The sequence below is a fragment of the Balaenoptera acutorostrata genome, chromosome 2 (genome assembly GCF_949987535.1).
Source record: "Balaenoptera acutorostrata chromosome 2, mBalAcu1.1, whole genome shotgun sequence".
Classification (NCBI taxonomy): domain Eukaryota; kingdom Metazoa; phylum Chordata; class Mammalia; order Artiodactyla; family Balaenopteridae; genus Balaenoptera; species Balaenoptera acutorostrata.
The window spans coordinates 106,266,998-106,290,599 of record NC_080065.1 but is presented as its reverse complement, the minus strand read 5'-3'; the positions used below and the strand labels follow the sequence as shown (position 1 = coordinate 106,290,599).

At 41.1% G+C, this 23,602-nt stretch overlaps 1 long non-coding RNA gene across 1 annotated transcript; it reads right to left on the bottom strand.

Annotated features, from left to right (window-relative positions):
- Positions 1–237: 237 nt before the first annotated feature.
- Positions 238–12,940, bottom strand: LOC130706544 (uncharacterized). The gene is made up of 3 exons (XR_009006764.1): positions 11,412–12,940; positions 9,431–9,515; positions 238–626 (listed from the first exon to the last, which is right to left on the bottom strand). It is a non-coding gene; the product is annotated as an uncharacterized LOC130706544 (long non-coding RNA).
- Between the last annotated feature and the right edge of the window lie 10,662 nt (positions 12,941–23,602).

The window sequence follows — 23,602 nt, the reverse complement described above, 5'->3', positions numbered from 1 at the left end:
CAAAAATTCCAAAAGGAGATGGCTATAGCGTGCATACAAGCAGAATCATGGCAACCTGTCCCACGCATGGCACAGGAGCCACCAAACCTAAAGGAGGCACGGCCCCCGAGCTGATGGGCATCTACACTTACAACTGTGGGCTCCAGTCAACAATGATCATGCTTCCACACACTCTCTCAAAACCTTGGCCGTGTATGACTTCCAAATAGGGATGGCGGAAATCCAAACAGGACACCAGCAGGATCAAGGCTTAAAATACAAATTACGTGCAGTTATAAAAAAATTTTTCGTACTATTTCTTGCACACCTCTGCTTCTGGGCTGTAATTTATACCAGTTATAAGTGGCAATGCATCTGGATCCTCCTGATTCCACTCTAGAATTAGAGACACCTCATTTTGAGGTAGTGGCCAGGATCCAGTGGGAGGATTGGTGCACAGGATGAGGTAGCCTCCCAGAAGTCACTGCTTTCATTAGAAATACCACATGGACTGAGGCGGGTCCCAATTTGAAAAGGCACTGCAGAATGACTTAAAGTTTCAGGCACTGAGAGAGTGAAGAGAGGACAACTTCAGCCTTGTGAGGGTTTGCTGATGAGATTCAATCTTCCTGCTTCTTGGAGAATCCCTAGAAAAGAAGGGACAAGGAGGATTTTTTTTCTTAATTTTTTTGCGGTAGAAATTTTCAAACATACACAAAGTAAAGAGAATGATATAAAAGGAATGCAGCACCATTTACCCATCACCCAGTTTCAACAATTATCAAAAGTCTGCCATTCTTCTGCTACACACACACACACACACACAAACACACTCACTCACGTGCACACTTTCATTTCTTTGTGTATTTATTTTGGTTTAGGAGTTTGGGGAGGGTGGGGGAAGTGCTGTTTTTTATTGTAAATCTCAGACATTATGTCATTTCTCCTTACATGCCACAGTATTTACCTCCAACAGATAAAAACTTGTTTCTAACATAACATCATTATCTCGCCCAACAAATTTAATCATCATTTCTTTTACCACAATAACTAAGCCATACTCAATTGCCTCCAAATGTGTTTAAATGTCTTTTTTATACATGATCTATTGAAATCAAGATCTAAAGAAGGTCCACGCCTTGCAATATGTCCATGTGTCTTTTAGTCTACAACAGTTCTCCCTCCCTTTGATTTAGCACCGATTTATTGAAGAAACTAAGTAATTTATCCTGTAGAATTGTCCACAGGAGTCTGTTGATTGTATTCCTGTGATGTCATTTAAGATGTTCCCTATTACCTCGATTTCCTTATAAACAGGTAGTTATAGCTAGAGAATTAATTAGATTTAGATTCGATTTCATGTTACTACAAGATTATTTTATAAGTGATGCTGTGTACCTTCCTATTGCTTTGCAACAGTAAGTACAAAAAGTTGTCCGGTTTTTAATGAAGTTAAGATTGATCAGTGAGCTCAGGTACTGTCAGCTTGGTCCCTCCATCCATAATGATGAGGAACCACAATGCTCCTCACCAACCATTCAACAAAGAGTATTAACAACCGGTGATAATCACCACTTCCTTAGGAGCTGAACTTTCATTAGAAGTTCTAATGCCGTCATTCCAAGGAGGATGATTCTTAAGGCATCTTTCTTAGACCCTGAATTTCTGAAAGAAATGAACCTCTCCTCAGAAAAGGAAAGATGATTCCAAACGTACCAGCTCAGGTTCTCCAACCTAGAGCCAATGGGTTCATCACAGCAAGCCCCAGCTAGGTTGGGACATACTTTTGTCATTCCTTCATTTCTCTGTCCATTCTTCATTATAGAAACCGTTATTTAGCCCCTACTATGTGCCAGGCTCTCTAGATTCTGTACTTGAACATTTAAGAACAAAAGAGATGCAAAGAGTTTCTCTCAAGGAGCTTAATTCTAGAGGAGAAGATAGACCATTTTTTTTAAATAAGTAAAATACCTAGTAGGTTAGATATTTGCAAGTACCATGATGAAAAAGAAAACAAGCAACTGGATATGGGACTATAGGAAATAGGGCAATTTCTATGCTGAATGGGAGATCATGGAAGGCTTCACTAAAAGGGCCTCATCTCAGTAGTACCTGAGGGCAATAAGGGAGCTTAGAGCCAAGGTTACATTTTTTAGGCAAAAAGAGACTGGAGTCTGGGTCAGGGGTTGCCTGGCCTGTTTGAATACCAGGAAGAAAGCCAGTGTGGCTGAGGGAGGGAGAGAGTGGTAAGAGGGGAAGTCAGAGGGATAATGAGGAACCAAATTATATAGGGTTTTAGAGGCTACTGCTCAAACTTTGGCTTTCACTCTGAGTGACATGGGAAGCTTGGAGAGTTTTAAATGAGAAATTACATGTTAAAAGATCACTCTAATTGCTTTGTTAACAACAGACTTTTGGGAGGCAAGGTCAGAATCAGAGAGAACAGTGGGCCTATTGCAATAAACCAGGAAAGAGATGAACCATAAAAGGAAAAATAGGTAAACTAGACATTATCAAAACTAAAATCATTTGCTACATGAAAGATTCTTTTAAGAGTATAAGAAGTCAAGCTAGAGACTGGGAGAAAATAGTTACAAACTACATAGCCAACAAAGAAGTAAGTCTATAACATATAAAGAACGCTCAAACTCAACAGTAAGAAAATAAACAATTTGATTAGAAAATGGACAAGAGATATGAAGAAATGCTTCACTGAAAAGGATATACAAATCGCAAATAAGCACATGAAATGATGTTTCATATCACTAGCCATTAGGAAAATGAAAATGAAAACCATAATGAGATATCACCACTCATCTATCAGAATAGCTATGGGATTCAGGTAAAAAATTAGCTTGCTTCTCCAAACAAATTTTTCTTAGCACCTGTCAAGTCACTATGAAAGGTACAGTGAAGAAACATTTTGCTATCCACGGAAGAGCAAGTAAGTTAACACTGGAGAAAACACTTCATAAACCATACAAGCTGCACAAAGGTGAGGTGCAACAGTTACCCTCAGGAGCTGTAACTCTGAATACTTTTAACCTCAAATGGACCATGAACTTCTCTGTTCCAACCTAAGATTCTATAGCCGTTTCTCAGTAACCTCAGGGGATTGGTTCCAGGAGCCCCTGCAGACACCAAAATCCACAGATGCTCAAGTCCCTTATGTACAATGGCATAATATAGTCAGCCCTCCTTATCCACAAGTTTCGCATACGCAGACTTAACCAACCATGGATAGAAATTTTGATTCACATTTGGTTGAATCTAAGGATGTGTATTTACTGAAATAAATCCACCCATAAGTGGACCCACGCAGTTCAAACCCACGTTGTTCAAGAGTCAGCTGTAGTACCAAGTCCAATGTGGAGGGACAGGGGGTTCCCCGTATCACCAAGCCATTATCAGACACCACCTGAGTGTTGTACAAATGCAGCTCAATTCTGACACTATTTACACAAAGATAGCGTCAGATTCCACAGATTAAGGGCTCAGTCCTACAAGACTGCTCCTACCACACACACACACACACACACACACACACACACATTCAGACACCAGTAGCAAATAATGCAGGTTTCCATCCTTGCTTCTGACCAACCAGATGTTGCTTTCGGCTTGATTAATCCATTCACACAAAGCGGGTTCACAGAACTCAGAGAAACACTTTACTTACTAGATAACCATTTTACTTACTACATATTACAAGTTTTATATATATATAGACTCAGGAATAGCCAGATGGAAGAGATGCATAAGGTAAGGCATAGGGAAAGTGTCTAAATCTTTCATGGTCTCCGAGCATGCTACTCTCCTCATATCTCCACATGTTCACTGACTCAGAAGCAATCCAAACCCCCTCCTTTTGGGTTTTTATGGAGGCTTATTAACATAAGCATGATTGATTAAATCATTTGCCTTTGGCGAATGATTCAACCTCCAGCCCCTCTGACCTCTTCAGAGGGGTGGGAATGAAAGTTCCAACCCTCTAATCACTTGGTTGGCTCCACTAGCAACCAGCCTCCGTCCTTAGACACCTTTATTGCTCTCAGCACTTAGGAAATTCCAAGGGTTTTAGCAGCTCTGTGCCAGAAACATTGAAGACCAAATATCTATTTCCTATTATATCACACAACTGCCTTCAATTTCTACAGCACTGCCTTCAAGAGGTTGCCCAGTCCATATTTCAGTATTTCCAATGATAGGAAACAATTCCCCTCAAAGCAGCTTTGACATTTATGTATAGAACACTTAAACTTTAATTTAGGAAAAAGAAGGATCTTCCATATCCATGGGGCTTTCCCTATGCATCCCAGTGATACTCTTTGAAGACCGTATCAATCAAGAATAAGCTTGACATTTTATTGTCACAAATAATTCCTCCAAATCTCAGGGGTTTAAAACAACAAAGGTTCATTTCCCGCTCCTTGTGCATGGGCTGCACATGGGCTGGCTAGGCGTTCTGCTCTCCGCTCTCCTCATTCCTGCCCCCAGCTTGACGAAGCCACCTCTCTCAGTCATCTTTGTAGAGAGAAAGAGTTCTGGAGCCTCACACTGCCAGTGTGAGTTCTGGCCCAAAAGTAACACACATCACTTCCACCCAAAATTGTTGACCACCATCTTCTTTTTAGGGAAACCACTGCCCAAAACCGCCTGCCCTGACCAGGCCCGATAGTAACCACTTGCACGAGTTATCTTACAACAGGAGGTCCTGGTAAGGAACGCGGAACTAACAAACTACCACCAACCGGAAGAATTCAGGAAAGGTCAAAAGGAGAGAGGAGACTCCAGTCCATATGTCCTACCAACCTCCCAGAATCCTTCTCGCTGGAACCTATCTTAGCTGAACAATGTGTGCACCACCAGAAAGGATCCTGAGGCAGAATGATCGGCCAGAGACAACCCGGAAACTAACCCCATTACCATAAAACCTGAGACTGTGAGCCACATGGCAGAGCAGTTCTCCTGGGTTCCCTTACCCTGCTGCTCTCCGCCCGGACACCCCTTCCTAATAAAGTCTCTTGCATTGTCAGCACGTGTGTCTCCTCAGAAAATTCATTTCTGAGTGGTAGACAAGAGCCCACTCTTGGGCCCTGGAAGAGGTCCCTCTTCCTGCAACATTATCATGTGTCTCTCCATTTTCTAGACTCCTTAGGCAAAAATCATTGTGAACAATACTACTGAAGAGTACAGAAACCATACAGAAAAATTCTAATCCCTCCCTGTTAAATATGACACTTGACAAAACCATCAAGCTATGCATTCACAAAACTGGGTCTAGAACTCAGATCACTTAGGTCATGATTCAGAACCTTTTCCCACTATGCTATGTTAGGACTTTTATACCAAGACAATGTAGTTGGGTTAATAATGCCTTTACTTCATTTTTTTTTCCATAAATTGATTCAGTAGGGAGGCTTTGGAAGCCCCTAAAACACTTGCCTTAAACTGAAAAGCAACTGGAAAATAATCCCACTGCCTTTTGAAATGTTTGACCTAGTAAAGATTAGATGTCTGGGAGGCTTTTATGTTCTGAATATAGGGAATAAAAAGGAAACAATCTTCCTAAGACGTTAAGAAACAGGCGGAAAAACTCTTGACTCCCACTTTGCTATTTTGATTAGCTTGTTGACACTTCAGTTCTTTGAGTAATAGCAGTGGCAACAGCTAGAGTTTAGCCAAGATAAAAGTATATATAATAGTGTGGCAGCCCCTGCAGAACCACATACCACTGTAAATGCTTTAGCTCAATCCTATTTGTTCATAGGTCTGTGCAAAGTAACAAATGGTTCTGAAACACTTATTCCAAATAGCTTCCTTATTATTACTTTAAAGATAACTTGGCTGCCAAATACTTGCTCCCTGGTGAAAAAGAATGCATATATGGGAGGAGGATTTATGTATCAAGATATGCTGCTTATTTTGCTCCTGCTGATACAATGCACATCTAATGAATTAGAGATAATCTTCCTCTCTTCCCCAAATTGTAGACAAATGAGTATGTCGTTCCTCCCTCCCTTCAATTCATCCTGGTCATAGTTATTTTCTTTAAGAATATTATTCCCCTGCTCAAATCTTAAATGGCTTCCCAATGCGAGAAGAATAAAACCTAAAATATTCAACCGAACATTCAAAGCCCTAGGATTGAAGACCCTGCTGAGTTTTCCAGACTAAGTATAACACTCACCTTCTCGCCTCCACTCAACTAGGCCAGACTTCCCTCCCTCCATCAGAGGACAGGCGCTTACTCAAGTCATTTCTTTCAAAAGTATAATTTTTCAAAGTTCAATTAAAATCCCACTTTCGGGGCTTCCCTGGTGGCGCAGTGGTTGAGAATCCGCCTGCCAATGCAGGGGACACGGGTTCGAGCCCTGGTCTGGGAGGATCCCACATGCCACGGAGCAACTAGGCCCGTGAGCCACAATTACTGAGCCTGCGCATCTGGAGCCTGTGCTCCGCAACAAGAGAGGCCACGATAGTGAGAGGCCCGCGCACCGCGATGAAGAGTGACCCCCGCTTGCCACAACTAGAGAAAGCCCTCGCACAGAAACGAAGACCCAACACAGCCATAAATAAATAAATAAATAAATAAATATTTAAAAAAAAAAAAATCCCACTTTCTACAGGAAGCCCTTCCAGATATCCCAGTGAGAATGGACCCAGCATTTTCCCAGCATGCTAGTTGTACCTCTGTGATAACTCTTTTCCCATTCTCCACTCGGGCAGACTCTTCATGAATGTGTCTGATTTCCCCCACCATATAGAGTAGGATCCCTTGTAAAGTAGAGGCCAAGATTCCTTATCTCTGGATTTTCCACATCTCCTTGCACTGAGTATGATCCCTAGCAGGACTCTGTGGGGCTCCTGGGCACAAAAGCCTATATCGGTGTCCCCCATTTCTTGATTACAGGAAATAGGCTTCATTCAGCCTCCATGACCTTCCCTGAGTTCCAACGAGAAGGTTCAAATAGTTGCTGATTAGGGAAGGGAGGGGATGCAGACAAGGGAGGAATAGTCAAAAGAAACAATACTGCAGCCTTGGGGCAGGGTCCTGGTTCCCCCTCAAGGGATACACATAACAATATCTTTGAGCTGTTTTGCAGATACTGAAAGCCCCACCAGAGGGGAGAAGTTAACTGCTACCCACAAACACACAAACCCCAGAACCAGTTGGAACCGTAAGGTTGATGATGCTGACTCCCACTTACCTCACCACCAACCAATCAGAGGAATGTCCATGAGCTGATCACGCCCTCCTCTTTGACCGATTACTATAAAACTCCTCACAACCCTCTCCGGGTCAGGGACACAGAGTTTTGAGGGCAATTGCCTGCTCTAGCCCCCTTTGCCTGGCAAAGCAATAAAGCTATTCTTTTCTACTTCACCCAAAACTCTGTCTTGAGATTTAATTCGGTGTTAGGGTACAGATGCCGGATTCGGCTTCAAGTATGAGCTCCCCTACTTGCTCCCCTATCCCGCAAAAAAACAAAAGCTTAAATAAATTGCCAAAGTACTCGATCTTCTTCCTCCCTAGGCCAAACAATGTCCTGACCAGTGGCCTCTCTTCTTTTTCCCCACACCAGCATAGAAATGCCATCTCTGCATTTATGCTTGCCTGTCACCATGTTCATGTGACTGAACAAAAGTGACAGCCCTGTTCATCCCATGTCCTGTGTAATCCACCCAACTCCCTTCATCTCCATCTAAAACTGTTTTTTACACTGCCTAAAATTTAACCATAGAGAAGCAGTACTTTGAATATTTACCCTTCAAAGATTTTTATTAAAATACAAGGAACCTCATGAGAAGTGGTGCCTTAATTTAAACCATCATCAGCCATTGTTTTAGCAAGGACTAGGGGAAAACAGGCTGAGGATTGGGCCATTTTTGAATGGGATTGGAAATGTAGAGACAGGAAAAAGAAGAAATGGTATCTGGTCAGGAGGTAGATGTTGGGGAGGTGGTGAAAAAGTACCAAAAATAAATATTCAACTTCCTCATAAATTTGCAACAGACGAAATCTTCCTGAGCTGGTGTCCCTGTGTGAAGCAATGTATTAAGGACATAAGACATACAGATCCACTGCAAATTAAGAATGTTAATAAACTGAGCTGAGACTCAGAGAGTTCAAATAACTAGGGTTGAGAAGAATATTCGAAGTTTATTTTTAAAGGAGCCCAGAGATTGAGGTAAAACCCACAACTGTAAAGAACACCTTTCCATCAGGGACTTAGCTTCTACGTATGAATTGTAAGTAAAGCAAGCAGCCTTAGAAAGCAGAATCAGATGATTACTGGTGCCTAGGAAAACCTCTGGCCTAAAGAAGTAATCTGAAGTTAGCCCCATCTTCCTCTAAACCCATTTGGTAGGGTTTTGAAAATCTCCTGCATGAACCTAATACACTTGACATGAATTCATGGAAGTAAATGAGGTTAACAGGATCTGACCGACATCTTAGTGTCTCTTCCAAAGGATGGGCAGTGTATCCATCATGAGGAAGGGAATATGAAATGCTCACAAATCCCATGATTAAAATGCCTCTTGGTCTATAAATCATGTTTCCCTGCTGTTCATAGCTCTGAAAAGGATTAGAGAGAAACCGACTCCTGGGTGTGACAACTGGGGTCACTGAAGATTAGATGTTGCCATGAGCTCACAGAGTCTGCCCTGCAGAAAGCAGTAAAATGATCAAACCCCCACTCCTTCTGCTGGAATATTTACTGTTGACACAAGAGTTCAGCTGTAGACTATGAGCAAAAACCTTCTGTCAATCACTTTCAGTCCTGAATTGGATAAAAAGAGCTAGAGATCTTGCAAAACAGTTGAAGATTGCTACCTGACAGGGAGCTGGGAGTAGTGCAACTAGCATATAGGTAATTTTTAAGGCTACTTTTAAGTGTGAAGCCCTTTGACTGGTTCTCCATCTCTTGGGTGCCCCGAAATTTCCATCTCACTGAAATTTTGGAAAAGAATTCAGGTTCTGTCTTTCCCCTGAGAGGGGAGGCAGCCACAAGCTTTACAAACCTACAGTTTGTACATACAGCAAAGTTAGATTCGCTTACTATTGGAGCCTGACAATACTTGATACCTGATAAAAATCATTGTCAAATAACATTTATAAGAACCCAATTGCATGAGATGGGGTACTATGTTGAGGATCACAGTTACAGCAAAGGCCTCCAGGTGCCCAGAGTTTAAGGCAAGCAAATGAGTACATAGGAAAGGCAAAATTTTTAAATGGCAGACCAAATTTGAATGGACCAAGTAACTGCTTTGCCATTGTACATTCTTCCTATTCCCCGTCACCCATCCATCTATCCATCTCCCCAAAACATACCCCAACCATAGTGACAAAGGTGGAGGCAAAGCCCGGAAGGACAGTCCACAGGTACTGAGATGCTCAGGGTTGGGAAGGACTTTGATGCTTGTGAAATCCAATCCGTGGTACCTTTGAATTTCCTCTGCCATGGCTCCACCAAGTAATTACTTGGCACATGTCCTAGGACCTTCAGGGACTGGGAATCCACCACTTTCTAAAACAACAAAAAAAATCTCAACATGTTTAGGCAGATAAAACATATTTAGGCAGATATAACAAAAAATTCTTCCTTGTAAGGACAAATCCACTTCCCCAGAGCCTGTTGCTTCCGGTTGCATCTTTTAGGGCCACAGAGAAAAAAAAATCAACATTCCTCTTCCATAAGACAATCCTTCTAATGTTTGAAGACTGTTATCTCAGCCCTTCAAGCCTTTTCTTCAGCTGCACAGCCCTATTTCCCCAAACGTCCAGATTTCATTTCCCCACTGTGATCCAAACTTTCTCCTGCATGTGTCCTAGTTGCTTTATATTTATCTTAGTCTACATTCCCCAGAACTTAACACAGTATTCCAACTAAGGTCTGACCAAGGCGAAGTAGAGTGGGGTTCTTACCTCCCCCACCAGAGATACTACTCTTAAGACTGGCTTTTTGGTAGCCGCATCCAACTGCTAACTGCTACGGGGCTGATACAGCCACTTTAAAGTAGCCAAGTCATACTTCAAAACCACTATTTCTTACCAAGTAATGTAGCTGTCTGGGTTATCCAGACCTCTTCTATCCCTCAACCAAAGACCATCCATAAGCCTCACCCCACCAACATAAAAGCACAAGAAATGGGTAAAGTTTTCTGTTTTGTACATTCCTTTGAAAAAGCTGAAAATTATTTGATTTGCCCAAGACTCCTCAAAATACCCCAGGTCAAAAATTGTCATCTCAAAACGTTACACAACTTGGTGAGCTAATTTCGTGAATCTTTAAATCCCATGAAGGATACCTAATACGTTAAACCATTAAATGGATCCTGCCTAATTAACAGTAAATCCTAGGGCAAAGAGTGCAGGTCTGTCATTAGAGCCACCTGAGTCTGAATCAGCCATATTCATAAAGTGCTGTTGGCCCAGGACAACTTATTCTGAGTCTTGCTTTCCTCACCTAGAAATGGGGCTAATACACCCATCTTGCCATGTCCTTGTATAAAGTACTTGACACAATGCCTGGTCTGTGGCAGATGGGCAGTACATGGTATGTTTCCCCTCGCAGCACAGATTATTACAGCTTACACCCCATTTCCCTTAGTAGATACCTAGCTCTTAGAGAAAGGGCCTGGGACTTGCTTGTCTTCACATCCCCCAGACCCTCAACACCAGCGTAAGTAGACACACATTCCTCTTGAATAGAAATGTGAGCATTTGGCTTTAAATTCAGTTGTATATCACATAGAAATAATTACATTTCTGCTCTGGCCTCTCAGTTTCAAAGGGATATTTTTTAATTCCCAGGGAATAGCTAAGATTACCTATTATAAAAAAGCAAAAAGATAGACTCTACTCAAGTCTCGGGCAATCGTGTTCAAATGGTGCTCTAAGTCTCGGAAAACAGGTTGACGTTGACATTTCTAATATTCTTAATGTTGACCCGATTTTAAGCTCTATTTCTCTCCTCAAGTAACCGCGTTTCAAGACACAGCCAGAAACAGGAGGGGCAAGACGAGGCTCTGATAGGGAAAGCCAAACTCTGATATATCCAATTTCTGACCTATGGCTCAGTCAGCTCAAGGAAAGTTTTGTGGGTCCCCAGTGTCTTCCCAGGGCAACAGACACTCCCACACGGCCTCAACCAGGCTGAGGTAATTGTTACTGTTATGGCTTTAATGATGGGAGTGGGAGAAGATGAGAATTCTGAAAGAGATTTATTTACTGCAAAGCATCCCAAATATCTCATTAATCTGCTTTTCATTTGGCAAACTCTTCCTTCATTAAAAGTGCCATGCTCTGCTCTGCGGTTTATGACAAAGCAAAAACGTCTCTGGGAGGCAAAGCAGCAAAATGGAAAGAATGTGGGCTCTGGAACAAATTAGATGTGAGTTTGATTTCCAAGTGTGCTACTTACTTGTTCTGTGACTGTGGGCAGTTTTCCTTAGCCTGGTAGAACCCCATCTTCCTCATCTGTCAAGAGAAGATGATTGTCCTGTCCTGGTTTATGAATATTGAGGTCAGCCTTAGGCCCTAGGGCACTATGTTTGTTTCTCCTTTAAGGTTCAGTGGTCACCTACAAAAGGAAGATCATAATAATACCAACTTCATACACTTCATGATGAGGATTTAAATGGGTGAATGTATGTAAACTAATTAGAACAGAGTCTGGCACAGAGGAAGTGCTATATAAGTGTGTGTTACCATCATCATTAAGGATTAAATGACACACATAAAGGACGCTTTGAATGGTGACTTGCACCTGTTACATACGAGGTGCTCAATAAATGTAGGGGAAAACATCTCCCCTCCCAACTAGAGACTTTTCCTTGGGGTCTGAAGAAACTCCTTGGGTGGGAGGAGCTTTTCAAAATTATATACTCAGAACTTTAGAGAAGGAGGGATCACGTAGATAAAACCTGTTTACAAAGAAACAGACCCACAGAGGCAGAGGGGGAGAGCAGGGATGAGAGGTAGAGAAGGGAGCTTCCCTGGTAAGGTGGCACAGTTATCAGAAAAGAAAATTCCAGGTCTCCTGATACCCAGATGACTACATTCTTTTCCCCAGGTCATGCTGCCTTTTAAGTGTTGTCTTGATTGAGAAACACCTTCCTACAAACAGAGTTCAAATTGTCAGGTGACCTCTGATCCTCTTTGAGGTTCTAATAAAGTGAGAATAAAGAAAAGACGAGGACTCAGGATGGTTTAGGAAGATGCTGGGAATGTAAAGGGAGAGAATGTCTCCCCCCAAAAATCCCAATTCAGAGCAGGGACTATTACCTCACTCTGGACAGTAAAATAGGGGCAGTGCACCTAGATACTTGCCACCCACAAATCCAAATCCAGGAAGCTCTGCCTCCCTTGGTTAATTTTAAACGCTGCTTTTATATCGCAGTTTAGATTTGTTTTGTTTTGTATGTACAGTATCAGTGAGCTCTAGATTCCTTATTCCTTAGCTCTAGGAATGAGAGCCCTTTCCAGCTGATTTGGTGTCACTCACCACTGAGGGACGTAGAATATTCCCCTTCTGATTGGAAATACTCACTTTATTTCAGTGGATCTCCTTCATTTCTTTCCCTTCAATCAGGGAGATAGATCTCACCTAGGGCGTTCTCCCTTTCAAAGCAGTTTTCACTTCAATAACTAAGATTTAAAAAATTTTTTCAAGTAACCAAAGAAACAGAAGCCAAGAGTACAAGAAAGAGAGCACAGAAAAATAGAAGGCGAAAAAAATCAGCCCCAGGGTGAACACAAATATTGATATTTGGGGTCCCCTAAGCTTGAGTCTAGGCTCTATTTTGTGCTGAAATTCTGGGCTCCTCTGGCAGCTAATAGGTATTAGTGTTTGCCAGAAAACACTAATAAGTATTTTCATGAGGAACCAAGGGGAGGACAAGGTGATGGTCTTAATATAGTTTTAATGTTCCCCCACTCTGTCCATGGCCTACCTACCCTCATGGACTCAGTGCTAAAAAGAGAAGGCTGTCCATCTAAAAATAAAGAGAAGGCATACTAACAGTGCTGCCCTGCTATGAAATCCACGCACATCCCAAAAGGGAGAAGACTGCATGTCCCGCTTCTGCCTGGCTCACATCAAGAACTCCAAGAAAGAAATCAGAGGCAGAGGCAAGAACGGTACCCGGGAAGGCTGCCAACTGAGAGCAAAATCTGTGTCCCCTATGAGGGCAACCAGCCTACCACCACGGGGGCTGAAGCAGGGGAGGAAGGAAATGCATCATGGAACCCACAGGGGGCGGGCAGAACTGGAGCACATGTAGGAGACAACCCCTGGGACTCCGCTGGGGCTGGGTGGGGAGGACATGGAGATTTGTAATAGCCAAAGAGATAAAAAGCTAAAAATATGGGTTATTACCATTGCTGTGACCCCTTTTAAAACTCCAGGCTAGCGTGGCCTGAGAAAATGGGTTGACATTGGTAATATCACCTCCTTCTGTTATTTCTCTACAATTTAATCTGCACACAGTGTTGTAATGAGGATCCCTAGTGGGCTGTATTCATCCAGACTAAATCTCTTCTGACGCAGGTGTTCCCAGTAAAAGAAATACGATTCTTGATTCTTAGAATTTAATTATGTGCTGCTCTTTGTATATTAAAGTAATTCAAACTACTGTACCACTGGGATATATGATTTGTACTACTTTTCTTGTAAGTGGGATGGGCTGGTAAAGAATCATGCATTTTCTCACGAAGGTTCCCTTGCAACTAATCACACACGTTTGAGAAATAGAAGGTCAGGACTAGAGGCACCGTGTGTGTCCATGAGACAATTTCTCTGCAAAGAAGCAATATAATATGAAGAACGGTTAAATCAATTAAACAAGGAGACCATTTGACTGAGGTGGCTCTAATACATTAGCAGCCTACATAAGCCAACCAAAACCTAAGTCTGTAATGCCTCAAGGTTAAGAAAGTGAAACCTAAGGACAACCAATCGCAGACAGCCAACTCAGCTTTTCCAAATAATGCAACTGCTTCAGCCAATCGGATAATTCCCTCGCTTTGCTTCCCCTGCATCTTCTCTACAAAAGTCTTTCTCCCAGCTCCTGTATGGGGAGCATCTTAACCATCTCCCATCTGGTGCTGCTTGATTCAAATCAATTTTTGCTGAAATAAACTCTTAAAATTTGAATATGCCTCAGTTTATCTTTTAACAGAACTAAGCAACACTAGTCCAGAAGATACACCAAAAAGCATTATTATTAGCTAAAGCCTAGCCTTAACCAGTCTGGGTCTCAGTTTCCTCATGAGTTAAAAAAAAAAATTTGCAGTTAAAAAGATTTCATATGCCTCCCCTTGGAGTTCTTGTGAGGGCCAAAAGAGAGTATTTGAAACATCTTCTAACCTGTAAATTACTATAAAAATAAGGGGACACCTAGTCCACTGGAGTAATGGAACTTTGTTTTCAGGTAAGTTAAAATACCTGCTTCCCTAATTATTAAATTTACAATTTAATAATTTATAAAATGTATCACTCCAGCTCCTAACTCTTATGTGATGACATGAAGTACAAAGGCAAAGAAAAAGACCAAATCCCCTTCAATCACAGTATCTGGGCAGTTCTGGCTCATATTAGAAACCTCTGTATGATGTTACATTCTAACATCCGCTATTAAGCTCTCCTTCAGAGAGAAAAGAAAATATGTGCCAATGTTAAGTTACTCTTGCCATTGTGGTCTTAAATGAATGTGGGCGTCTTAAGGCACTTGATACAAATCAACATGCCACCAACCTAGTGAAAGGTGGCCCCACACACCAGAAGTACGACTAGAGAGAAGCATCCATCCCATGAAAGAAACTAGTGACTTTTAGTGAACAGAATAAGGAAGGAAGAAATTAAATTGGAGTCTGTGGGTGGTGACAGCAGAAGAAGGGGGTCATCCTTTTAAACCTCATTTCCTCCGAAGTTTTATGTTAATAGAGGCCCAACCACCAAAAAGTGAGTTTCCATATTGCCTAGGGAAAACGATGTCAAAGTAATTTGAATATTTTTCAAACAACTTTCCTTAATACCCTATGCAACTGAGAAATCCCACAGGCCTGTAAATCTTAACAAAGCCATTGTTTCCAGCTCTAAACCCTGCCTTTGGGTTTGGCTTTCTCCCTTTCTTTATGGATGAATAACATTTTCAATCAAGTTGTTTTTCTTCTTACTCTGGGAACCAAGCTCATTTTGCATAAACATAACCCTCTCTGGCATAAAGCCAGAGATTTTCCGGCTCTCTGGCTTTACCTTCCCTTTCTCATCACTACTAGAACACGAGAGTCACACTCCAGGAATCTCAGGGGGTGCAGGAGAGACGCTGTGCAGTGGGATGCAAGCTGCTTCTGAAATCTTAAGAGCAGGGTCACCTCAGAGAAGATGCTTCACGCCCAAGTCAGGTTCTCAGCTGTAAACCATGTATAATAGTGACACTAGTAAGAATCAGATAAGACTTCACTTAATGACTGCTCCTCTATGAATGCTCTCCTGTCCACTTTCCCCCTCCCTTAATGAGAATGGCCCACTCGCCACCTTTGCCTCCACCACTGAGGTGTACACAAGCTTCGATCACGTTTCCGTCATTTACTTGCTTTTTTTTTTTTTTTTTGGCCGTGCGCCTTGTGGGGATCTTAGTTCCCCGACCAGGGATGGAACCTGGGCCCCCTGCGGTGGAAGCACGGAGTCCTAACCACTGGACCAGCAGGGAATTCCCTCATTTATTTGTCTATATTTCTGTCTACCCTCACCAGACTGAAGACTTTTACAGGGCAGTACCTTTGTCTTATTTATTTTAGAAATCCCCAAACCATGCTTGCCCATGTTTGTTATGTAATAAGCTCTAAAGAAATGTCTGTTGAAGGATTGATTTGTTAATTGACTGACTAGTTGATTGATTGAATGAATGCCACAGATGAAAGCACCTTAGAAACCTCCTATCGCTAGACAAATGTAAGTCATTATTACGTGGGATTCCATAAATTAGCTTTGAACTTGAGGTAATTAGGCAATTGCTCAAAGTCAAGAGGTAATGGACCTTTTAAATGTTCTTATTTCATATCATCCTTTGTTTCTGTTTATTTATTTAATCCAGACAGCTGCCAAGAATTTACACATCTTAAGGTAATAACACACTAAAAAAAAGAAAAAAAAAACAGTCCCTGCCACAGAAATACTGAGAAATATTCTGCTGGTTAAATTAGAACTGACTCTTAGAGACACAATGATGAAATTACAGACTTTAAGTTCTTCCTGGAGTACAAACTGGTGTCCTGGGGAGACCATTAATGCTAATGCCAACACAGAACAACGAGGGGACTGTCCTCAGATGCCCATTTTGTTTTTACCAGTTGCTCTCGCTATGAGAGTACTTATAGGAAGTAGCTGGGTGTTTGGGGTTTTTTTTTTTTTCACTATTCATTTCATAAATACTGGACACTAGCTGTGTGTTGGCTAAATATAAGAGATGCAAACAAGGATTTCAAGGTGGCGTGTGGGTTGCATGAAATGGTCTTGACAAGATTAACATATACCATAACCAAGGCAGAATGAAATGTCATAAGACAAACAGAAATACAAAACTCCCCAGTGCAGTAACAGGCCCCTGGAGAAGATCAGAAAAGACTCCATGGAGGAGGTGGTAACTGTGATAAAACTTAAGCTTTGGACAATATGTCAATCCACATAGACAGGGAGAACAGCATGGTGGGACTGCGGAGGAGTCGGGATTCCAAGGAGGAATGATGCTGTACAGAAACTCCAGAAGGGAGGGCCAGCTCCCATGGCTGTTTTTAGTCTTCATTTCCAGAAGTTTCCATTCCATCTGCTCCTGGTATGCTAATTTGACTCTGGTAATAACCAATTTGGCATTAGTGTATTTAATGTAAAATAACACTGATATCATTACTGTAAATCTCTCTCTCTTTTCACAGCAGCCATAAATATTATCTTGAAGCAAAAGATCAAATACTACATTTATATAATATCCCTAGAGAGATTATTCAAAATTGAAGTACATTTTGAGTATATTGTAATTACATTTTCTTTAATTTTCCTTGGAATTCAAAACAAATACTTCTCAGCGTTTTCTGAAAATGATCTGTGCTTAACATGGAAAAACCTTTTAATTACCATAGCATAACCTCTTGCCAACTTCTACATCATTTCATCCTTGCCAGATTCTGATTCTAGCATTAGAATTAGCTTCTCTGGAATATTTTTACGAGCTGGGAATGGACATGTTTAACTGTATAACATTTCTTAACTTCATCAAATTCTAGAACAGCCCCTTCAATCTGTGATAGAAATAATCAGTTTAATGGTATGTCTCTCAAACTAATGTTCTGAAGGACATTAACAGGTGTTTCATTAAAAAATGAGAAATGTTAATGGAACAAAGTTAAGTAAAGATTTCCACACTTATGTGTGGAATCTAAAACATGCAACAAACTAGTGAATAAAACAAAAAGCAGGCAGACTAGCAGATGTAGAGAACAGACTGGTGGTTGCCAGTGGGGAGAGTGAGGGGGAGGGGCATTATAGGGGTAGGGGATTAAATATGGGGTTATTATGGGATTATATGAAATCTTGTGTATGAAACTTTTGAAAATTGTAAAGCATAGTAGAATTTAAAGAATCTTTCAGTCAATAAAAATAATAGTTAAAATTTTTTCAATTTTAAAAAATACTCACTTAGATTTGAATAGGGCAGATTACCTGAATATATATTTGGACTGCTCATAGAGTAGGTGATTCAATACCTGACAAAATAAAGGGTATACCTTTTCCAACTAGACACCTCGGGAGTCTGTAACTTTACACCAACAATATCGCCTTTATTCAAAATATTTCTGAACACCTCTTTTAAATTTCCCTTTAGTTTATGACATAGACTCAGTGGTGACAACTTTTCATCATTTATGGGTAGATTTGATTTGGAGAATAGACAAAGACATTCAGAGCCAGATCTGGAAAATAAGGTAAATGGTCTTTTGATCAACTGGAATCTTCCTATGAAGTAATGACACCAACCTTCTTGTGTAACTTATGAAGTGGTTCTGAAACCAGTAAGATAGGAAGAATTCCAAAGTGTTTTAAATAATGGTAGCATCATTAGAAAAGATATCTTTCTCCAAAAAGAATGTGACAAACTCTTTGTTATGAACATTTAGATATGGTTGTTCAAAATAGTTCTCAATCCCTTTTTTCACGTTTTGTTCAAAAGTAACCTGTCAACTTAAGGCAAATTCCTAAAGATACCTACCTACCTACCAAATGGGTTATTTCCCTTTCAAGTATTGTTTGAAAGGAGAAATGAGACTTAATTTGTCAGCTCTGGCTCCCTCCCCTTTACAGGGTAGAAAAAACCTGAGAGGAGAAAAAGACAAGACAAGATTGCGGGTTGGGATATGGGAGGTAGTCAGCAGATATTATCAATGGCCTGGAGGTCAATCAGATTCACAAGGCAAAAGGATTGTTTCAGAATCTCCCAATACCTCTCAAAGCAACCAGGCAAACCTCTGATGGATTCCAGTCATAATAGTTACATTACATGAATTTTAAATAACCTTAAAGCTACGGTCCTTTTGGCCCTGAGCAATACAGCAATGGGCATTTAAGACACCTGGCTTCCAACACCCATCCTGCCCCTGCTGGTGGGGCCTTAGCACCTGTTTTGCTCATTAATGAATCCCAAGCATTTACAATATATACTCGTAGGTGCTCAATAAATACTTCAAGTAAGAAGGCTTACTCTCACTAGGCCTCAGTTTCCTTACGTGTTACAGAAGGACACTAGCTTAGACCAAGGGATTCCTATCATAACCATGAACTTACTAATGGAGACTCATCATCTTTCTTTCCTCTGCTTTCCAGTGGCAAAAACCTTTCCCCAAACTATACCAAAGAGCCAATGGTCAGCCGTCTCTTCCTCACACCTGACTACCATCTATGTTATCAACAGACATTTTGCTTTCATAAACTCAAGATTTTCCAGAAATGAGGAGGTGTAGCTAAGATGATGGAGTAGGAAGAGGTGAGCTCACCCTGAGCTCACTTCCTCCCATGGGCACGCCAATACTACGACTATTTACAGAGACGCTATTGATGAGAATGACCTGAAGACTAGCAGAAAAGATTTCCCAACTAAAAATATAAAGAATCACAATGAGGACTTCCCTGGTGGTGCAGTGGTTAAGAATCCACCTGCCAATGCAGGGGACACGGGTTCGATCCCTGGTCCGGGAAGATCCCACATGCGGCAGAGCAACTAAGCCCATGAGCCACAACTACTGAGACTGTGCTCTACAGCCTGTGAGCCACAACTACTGAAGCCCACATGCCACAACTACTGAAGCCCGTGTGCCTAGAGCCTGTGCTCTGCAACAAGAGAAGCCACCGCAATGAGAAGCCCGCGCACCACAACAAAGAGTAGCCCCCACTCACTGCAAGTAGAGAAAGCCCGCACGCAGCAATGAAGACCCAATGCAGCCAAAAATAAATAAGTTAAAAAAAAAATCACAATGAGATGGGTAGGAGGAGTGGAGATGTAGTAAACTCAGGAGCCATACCCCTGGGGTAAGTGACCCACAACTGGAAGGATAACCACAACTACAGAGGTTCTCTCCAAGGAGCAAGAGTTCCAAACCCCACATGGGGCTCCCCAGCCAGGGGTTCCTGCACTGGGAAGATGAGCTCCCAGAACACCTGGCTTTGCAGGCCAGCAGAACTTGTATATGGCAGAGCCAGAGGGCTCTGGTAAATAGCTTAAAGGGCACATGCAAAATTTCACATACTCCAAATCCCTGTGCAGAAGCAGTCATTTGAAAGGAATTTGGGTCAGACCCACTTGCTGATCTTGGAGAGCCTCCCAAAGAGGCAAGAGGCTAGTGGGACTCCCCCTGGGGACATAAACACTGGTGGCAGCCATTTTGGGGAGCTCATTCCACCAGGAGGACACTGGTACTGGTAAGCACCACTTTGGAGTCCTCCTGCTAGCTTATTAGCACCAGGGGCTTACCGGCCCACCCAGTGCCAGTGGGCTGGCACCAGCCCCGACCCTCCTCGGCCCCACAGCCAGCCTACAAGGGACCCAGCCCTGACCATCAGAGAGCCAACACTGGCCCCAGGACCCACAAGGCCACACAGCCAGCCATGCTGAGACCTATCCCCACCCACCAGCAGGTCAGCATCTGCTGCACAAGGTGAGCCTGGCAGCCAACCTGGCTGGGGGCGGGTGGTGGTCAAACCCCGTCTACTAGCACACCCACAATAGTCAGCCCCACCATAAAGAAGGGCCCACACAGCCCACATAAGGGTACCCCTAAAGCATATATCTCTGAAGACCAGAGGGGAACGTGCTGCTAGGCCCCATAGGATGTCTCTAATATGGCCACTTCTCCAAGATTGGGAAGCATAACCAATCTACTGAATACATAGAAATAAACAGAGAATTAGGCAAAATGAGGAGACAAAGAAATATATTCCAAATGAATAAACAAGACAAACATCAGAAAAAGAACTAAATGAAGTGGAGATAAGCAGTCTACCCAATAAAACGTTCAAGGTAATGATCATAAAGATGCTTCATGAACTCAGGTGAAGAATAGAGAAACATAGTGATAAATTTAACAAAAAGAAAATATGAAGAAGAACCAAACAGAGCTAAAGAACACAATAACTGAAATAAAAATACACTAGAAGGAATCAACAGTAGATCAGATGATACAGAGGAACAGCTCAGTGAATTGGAGGACAGAGTAGTGGAAATCACTGAAGGTGAACAGAAAAGAGACATTTTTAAATGAGGATACTTTAAGACACCTCTGGGACAACATCAAGAGTAGGAACATTCACATTATAAGGGTCCTAGAGGTAGGAGAGAGAAAGGAACAGAGACTTTATCTGAAGAAATAATAGCTGAAAACTTTCCTAAGCTGAGAGAAGGAAACAGACATCCAGTTCCAGGAAGCACAGGGAGTCCCAAACAGGATTAACCCAAAGAGGTCCACACCAAGATACACTGTAATTTAAATGGCAAAAATTAAAGATAAAGAGAGAGTCTTAAAAGCAGCAAGAGGAAAGCAGCTAGTTACACACAAGGGAACTCCCATAAGACTATCAGCTGACTTTTCAGCAGAAACTTTGCAGGCCAGAAGGGAGTGGCATGGTATATTAAAAGTGATGAGAGGAGGGAGTTCCTTGGCAGTTCAGTGGCTAGGACTCCATGCTCCCGCTGCCGAGAGCCTGGGTTCAATCCCTGGTCGGGGAACTAAGATCCCACAAGCCACACGTCGCAGCCAAAAAAAAAAAAAAAAAAATTATTAAAGAAAAAGTGATGAAGGAAAAATCACAACCAAGAAAACTCTACCTGTCAAAGCTGTCATTCGGATATAAAGGAAAGATAAAGAGTTTTACAGACAAGCAGAAGCTAAAAGAGCTCAGCACCACTAAACCCACCTTACAAGAAATGTCAAAGGGACTTCTCTAAGCAGAAAAGACCAGAATTAGAAATATAAAAATTATAAAAGGAAAAATTCCATTGGTAAAGGCAAACATACAGTAAAGGTAGGAGATCAATTACTTATAAAGCTAGTAGGAAGGCTGAAGACAAAAGTAGTAAAAATCATCTTTATCCACAATAAGTAATTAAGGGATACATAAAAAGATGTAAAATATGATGTCAAAAACATTAAGCATGCACAGGGCAACAGCGGGTGAGTAAAAATGCAGTGTTGTAAGAATGCATTCAACCTTAAGAGATCACCAACTTAAAATAAACACATATATATATGGTCACCACAAACAAAAACCTGTAACAGATACAAAAATAGATACAAAAATAGAGAAAAAGGAGTCCAAACACAATATAAAGGTAGCCATCAAATCACAAGGGAAGGCAGCAAAAGAAGAAAAAAAAAAGAACTACAAAAACAACCCCAAAACAATTAACAAAATGGCAAAAAGTACATACCTATCAATACTTACTTAAAATATAAATGGACTAGATGTTCTAGTCAAAAGACATAAGGTACCTGAATGGATTAAACAAAACAAGACCCGTATATATGCTGCCTACAAGGGACTCACTTCAGATCTAATGACACACAGAATAAAAGTGTGGGGATGGAAAAAGATATTACACGTAAATGGAAATTAAAAGAAAGCCAAAATACAATACTTAAATCTGACAAAATAGACTTTAAAATAAAGACTGTTAAAAATCCACAAACAATAAATGCTGAACAGGGTGTGGAGAGAAGGGAACCTGTTGGTGGGAATGTAAATTGGTGCAGCCACTATGGAGAACAGTTTGGAGGTTCCTTAAGAAACTAAAAAGAGAGCTACCATGTGATCCTGCAATCCCACTCCTGGGCATATACCTGGAGAAAAACATGGTTCAAAAGGATACAATGTTCATTGCAGTGCTGTTTACAATAGTCAAGACATGGAAGCAACCTAAATGTCCATCGACAGAAGAATGGATAAAAAAAGATGTGGTACATATATACAATGGAATATTACTCAGCCATTAAAAAGAATAAAATAATGTCACTTGCAGCAACATGGATGGGCCTAGAGATTGTCATACTGAGTGAAGTAAGTCAGACAGAGAAAGAGAAATATCATATGATATTGCTTATACGTGAAATCTTAAAAAATGATACAAATGAACTTATTTACAAAACAGAAAGAGATTCACATACTTAGAGAATGAACTTATGGTTACCAGGGGGGGAAGAGTGGCAGGAGGGATAGTTCGGGAGTTTGGGATTGACATGTACACACTGCTATATTTAAAATGGATAACCAACAAGGACCTACTGTATAGCACAGGGAACTCTGCTTAATATTCTATAACAATCTAATTGGGAAAAGAATTTGAAAAAGAATAGATACATGTATATGTATAACTGAATCACTTTGCTGTACACCTGAAACTAACACAACATTGTTAATCAACTATACTCCAATATAAAATAAAAATTTTAAAAATAAAATTAAATAAATAAAATAAAGACTGTTACAAGAGACAAAGAAGGACACTACAAAATGATCATCGATCAATCCAAGAAGAAGATATAACAATTGTAAATATATATGCACCCAAAATAGGAGCGCCTCAATATATAAGGCAAATATTAGCAGACATAAAGGGAGAAATCAACAATAACACAATAATAGTAGGGGACTTTAACATCCCACATACATCAATGGACAGATCATCCAGACAGAAAAATCAATAAAGAAACACTCACTTTAAATGACACATTAGACCTCATGGAGTTAATAGATATCTATAGAACACTTCATGCAAAAGCAGGAGAATACACAATCTTTTCAAGTTCACGTGGAACATGCTCCAGGATAGATCACATGCTAGGCATAAAACAAGTCTCAACAAGTTTAAGAATATTGAAATCATATCAAGCATCTTTTCTGACCACAATGCTATGAGACTAGAACTCAACTACAAAAAAAAACTACAAAAAAACACAAACATGTGGAGGCTAAGCAATAGGCTACTAAACAACCAATGGGTGACTGAAGAAATCAAAGAGGCAATCAAAAAATACCTGGAGGCAAATGAAAATGGAAACAATGATCCAAAC